The 5848-nt window shown below is 31.4% G+C and overlaps 1 pseudogene; it reads left to right on the top strand.

Moving 5' to 3' along the window:
* Window positions 1-619: 619 nt before the first annotated feature.
* On the top strand, window positions 620-2015 carry LOC149552774 (leucine--tRNA ligase, cytoplasmic pseudogene; annotated as a pseudogene).
* Window positions 2016-5848: the final 3833 nt, after the last annotated feature.

Below are 5848 nucleotides of genomic sequence, written 5' to 3'. Positions count from 1 at the left end.
GCTTTTAGGAGATTGGGTTTATGATTGAATCGTATCATTCTTTATATGTTGTTCTAAATTCATTATTGATTCACTAGTAAATTTAGACCCAATTTTCAATGAGGATTCATAATATTTTTGACTCCACTATGTTGAGAAAATGACCAACACTGTTGTCAATCTTTTTTCATCAATTTTATACCACCGTAAACTTGTGTCAAAATTGTGATGTTACTATGGTAGATATATCGATGGAACTATTGTCAAGATATCTACCTCAACCCACAAGCATTGTGTACTACACTTTCCACCTATGTGACCAATGGTTGTCAAAATTGAAATGAACACTAGTTGATGTACGTTACACGTATAGCATCACCATTGAAATGCTATGCATTTTTGCATCAAAATTACAATGAATACTAGTCAAAACTCACATTGCACGTATAAAATCCTCGTCAAAATGCTATGCTCCTTTGTGTCAAAATTGTGATGTCAAGTTCTATTTAAAAAAAAATAAAAATAATTGATTAAAACATGTATAAATGATAGTGCAATTGGAGACTGTATTATCACTCAGAAGGATGCCCTTAATCTTGCTTATCAAAATATGTCCAAGGTCTCCAAGAAGCCATCGTACATGGTTGAGTTGATAGGACATGACATAATTGGTCTTCCATTGAGGTTACCTCTTGTTGCTAGATCATTTGGCCTTGGAACAAGAATTCCATGGGATGAACAATTTCTTGTAGAATATTTATCCAACTGCACACTATACATGGCATATTATACACTGTTTCTCACCTTTTACAAAATGAGAATATCTATGGTAAGACTGCCACTACAATAAAATTTGAGTAGATGATAGATGAAGTCTGGAATTATGTTTTTTGTGGGGGTCCTTTTCCACACTTGAATATTCCTACTAACTTCATAAAGTACAAGAAGAAAGAGTTTGAGTACTAACATCTCTTTGATTTATGAGTTTCTGGTAAGGATTTGATTCAAAACCATCTCACCTTTTGCATTTATAACCACACAACAATATTGCTAGAGGAAAAATGACCACATTCATTTAGGTGTAATGGACATCTTATACTCAACTTAGAAAAGATGTCAAAGTCTATAGGAGGAAATTTTAGAAATCTACGTCAAGCAACATAGGACTTCTCTTCAGATGCTACTCAATTTTATTTGGCTGATGCAGGTGATGGAATAGATGATTCCAATTTTGTTCTTGAGATTGCTAATGCTACAATTCTCTGGCTTACAAAAGAGATCATATGGATGGATGAGACTTTGGCTTTAGCAGAATCCTTGAGGCAAGGGTCCCTTCTTCTTATGCACATAGGTTTTTTTCTAATGAAATAAATTTCCATTGAGCTAACTAAAAATAACTATAACACAATGATGTTTAGGGAGGCCTTGAAGACTAGTTCCTATGATCTTCAGGTAGCTTAGGATGAGTACAGGTTGTTATATGGTTTAGGTGGCATGAATTGAGATTTTTTATGGTGCTTCATGGATGTCCATACATGGTTAATCACTCCCATATGTCCTACTATGCACAACATGTATGGAAAGAAGTTTTAAAGAGGGAAGGATTTGTTGTCAAATCAGGGTGGCCATCTGTGCAGTCACTCAACCTTACACTACAACATGCTAATATGTATTTGCAAGACACAATTGTTTCCATGAGGAAGATTTTTTAGAAGCAGATGTCTGCTCCTAAGAAGGCTAAGAAAGATACATCAAATGCTATAGTAGGACTTGAAGAGTTAAAGCCATCAACAAGATTGCTCTATGTTGAAGAGGAATACAAATATTGGAAGGCAATATGTCTAAGGATTCTCTAGGATAAGTATAATAGAAATAGTCACTCTTCTTTAGACCAAGAAATATTAGCAACTTTGAAGGAAAGTCCCATTGGAAGATATTCTAATTTTAAGAAAGTACTTAAATAATGCATGTCCTTTTTGATGTTTAAAAATGATGAGACTCTTGTTGTTGGGATTAGTATTCACTTTTTCATATAAAACCACATAGCAATATTTCCAGAGGAGAAATGACCACATTCATTTAGGTGTAATGGGCATGACACTAGTGGAAGAAGGTAAAAATCAACTTCCATTTGGAAACCTAAAACAAAATGGATAAAAGCCATATACTTATCTAAAATAGAGATGATATAAATAGAGACATCAATTAAATTTATGTATTTAAATTAAAAATAGGCTACCACAATAGTGTATCCATATTTGTGGTAGGAGTAGACTTTGATGGCATAGGAAAGTTGTTTATATGAAAAATAGAGCTATAATCAATAAGTAGTACTATGCATGTCAACCAACGAGTTCTTTAGTCGATTATAATGGTGAGTTTTTCATCAAGCATGTTCATCTAAAACATCACATCATCTACTAGAATTTAGTGAACATCTAAATGCCAGTCGTTACCTCTATTTTTTCTCTCCTCTAGAAAAATATTTCATATCTTATATGTGTTATCATTCATTTTGTTACATTTGTATAGTTATATGACTTGCATGTCTAATCTCCCATTCTCTAATGGCCCTTATCATTTTCTATATCACAAATTAATGAAATGTGAAAAATCCCATAATCTATGAACGTTATAGAGAAAATAATTTTGATTATAATGGGAATGGAAGTCTATAAATTCATGTGAACTATCTTCTTTTCTATAAAAATATGTAGAACATATAATTTTCTGCAATATTTATAAAACACTTCTGCACTTTGTAATGATTTTTTTAAAGGAATGCACCTTAGATTACTCCAAATTAGATGATTCACATTACCTAAGAATTAGGTCAACTAGGATAAATTAAACATTTCCATACAGAGACAAAGGAAAAGAGCACATAGGCATGTGTCTCAATAGGGATAAGTTTCATATCCTTCCCAAATGCAAAAGTAAATAATTATCCAAAAGGTTGCAACTTCCAATATTGAGTAGGGAAGCATCTTACTAAAAAGTAGCTTTTTATATTACCAATGTAACCTTAGGTTGCTAGAATACTTGTACTAGTACTTTTACAGGAAACTGGTACCAAGACTAGATCACTTATTTTTAAAAATGGGAGATAGGGATGCTTGGAGATGTCATTTTTTTGATACAATCTAATATTTATAGATAATATGATATATCACAATATTGAACTTTCAAAACAAGAACTATGGTAATATTTAAGAGTGAACATTAACTTTAAACACAAAAATGGAAAATGTCACTGAGTCAAAGAGTCCATAGTGCACACTACATATTTGAATAGTTTGACAGAAAACTAACTTAAATAATTACTACAATTACCAATAACTAGTTTAAATAAGTGAAAATTTACTATTATTATTGAAAAATTAAGCATTTAAGGTGAAATGTCATTTATGAGAATCACCTAATTAAACTTTTAAAAATCAATAGATAATTCTACAACTTATGTTGATGTATTGTATTCACAGATGCCTAGAGCCAAGTATACCTATCAGCATAAATGATGAGCAAACAATAGACATGTAAATAAAAGTATAGAGATGTAGTTATTAACAAATAATGGCATAAAGTACTTGATCAAGGTTTATTGGTGTTGTATTTTTTGATAAAGGAGAGGTAACATGATCTAGTTAAGCAACAAGACTAACCATTCCAAATTTCTTTACAAGGCTTGCAAAATAATTGTTTGTTAATCTAGCAAATCTTGTGATGGCTCCCTGCATTAATTAGATGCAAAATTTAGCTAGTTCTATGAAGTTTTATGTCAATATACACAATGAGTAGAAAAAAAAGTACCTATTCTATTGTTTTTGAGTAAGCCTATGCCACTTAGAGAGGCAATGGGAAAGACAATCAATAAAAACACAAACAAAATCTCACTGATTACTTTGAGTTTTTTTATGATATATTGTTTGGATCTATCACCCTATGCCAATATACTATATGGATAGGTTAGTGACATAGGCTGATAGATCCAAATAATATATCACAACAAGGATAGGTACAATAGGTAAAAAAGTTACCCATAGTGCTAGAGCCATCACTACCACCATAGAAGGTAGCATGAGCTGATTGCTAGCCATTATTTTGTGCAAGAATAATTGGAGAGCCAGATAAACACATAATTGACAATACTAAAGCCACATATATGTCGAGTAGGAAGCCCATTTTGATGTCTAAGAAAAACACATAACAAAGCAATAGGCTACATCACTAGAAACTAATTCAAAAATAATACTTGAATGCAAAAAAAATTAGTAATATTTATTTTAAACAACAAAACAAAAGTATGTTTGAGAAAAAAATTAACAGTAACACATTATTTTCAAATTTAAACAACAAGACATAAGTATGTTTGAGAAAGAAAATTAACAATAACACATTTTCCAAAATAGGAAACAATAAAATTGAATCTAACTTACACTTCATACAAATGCAAATGACTTACCTACTAAAAGAGCATTATTTACACAATAAGGAAATTTAACAAACTCAAATTGATGAACATCAAGCTTTTTCTTCTTAGCATTTGGATCAGCTGAATCTTTTTAGAAAATAGAGATAGGTTATGTATTTCTTAGTGAATAGGCAATGCAAAGGTTCATAATTATAGAAGAGATATGCTTTGTTATAAAACCCTAGTTTTTTAAACCTATTATCATAGTGGTTCTATCATTACTGACCCTGTGCAACTTTCATAACCAATATGAAAGGAACATTAGATATGAGAACATGTCCATCTCTCTCATATTTTCCCTTCTTAGCATCTCCTTCTCTTAAGCAATCTATCATCTTTTTCCAAGATGACAACTACAAAATAGAATTTGCCTTGTTAGATATAAAGCTACAAGGATAAAAAATGCCCACTTGGCCATTTGCCCATATATAGATTCAATAAAGTAAAAATTCTTACTATGGCATGGTAATTAGATTTAGATAAAATCCTGTTAAATTCCTAATGGTGTCATGATAATCAGAACATCAAAGAAAAACTTAGTTTAATCAATGTGTTAAATGATAATACACACACACAATAATGCATATTAAATGTATACTTTTAGGTCACATGATTTTATTTTACACAAGGATGTTAGTGGTGGAGCATATGACATGACAGTGACCCTCTGAGAACTTATTTATTCTATTCCACTGTGTTGCAGTCACACTAAATACTTTACTCAAAAGTATTCAATGAAGTCCAAGACAAGCTTTATATAATAATGCTTGTCTACAACATTGAGTAATGAATACTCGTAAGGGCACAATCAAAATATTATTGGATATAGTGGCTTCTAAGGTTTCCAACCATGGTAGATATAAATATGTGATACATATAAAGTCTTATATCAACTCTTTCATTTTTGAAACCAAAAAAGAGGACACTCCAGTCCAAAATAAAGAGATGAGATCTTGGTGTCCATTATGATGTTCTTATGTGGTTTTTTATGGGATTTGGATTGTATTACAAATAGGAAAATGTCTTGATTTGAGAATCATGTAATTTCATCAGTCTATTAGAATGCCCATTCAATTGTGGATAATGTTTTTGATCAATGTTTCAGATCATATTTTATGATTGATCAAATTGTGCTTGTGAGTTCTTAGCTTAGATACATTGAGTCTAGAATATAGACTTGCATGGGTGATTGAAAGTTAATTTCTTAATGATATTACCCATAGACTCTCAATCATGTATATTTCTTGAGTGTTGCCATTCATGGATTATTGTGTTGAACAATTCTATCAAGCAAGGTATTATATGAGTCTAGAGAAGCTTGATGAACATTGGCCCTGCTCCAGAGCTCATTGATGAACATCACCCCCAACTTTACAAGGAAATAAACTTCTCTGACTT

Source organism: Cupressus sempervirens, chromosome 6, assembly GCF_028749045.1.
Source record: "Cupressus sempervirens isolate cs-2001-9-10 chromosome 6, ASM2874904v1, whole genome shotgun sequence".
In the NCBI taxonomy this organism is placed as follows: Eukaryota; Viridiplantae; Streptophyta; class Pinopsida; order Cupressales; family Cupressaceae; genus Cupressus; species Cupressus sempervirens.
The sequence above is the reverse complement of the archived record's forward strand: the minus strand, read 5'-3'. Positions and strand labels throughout refer to the sequence as shown.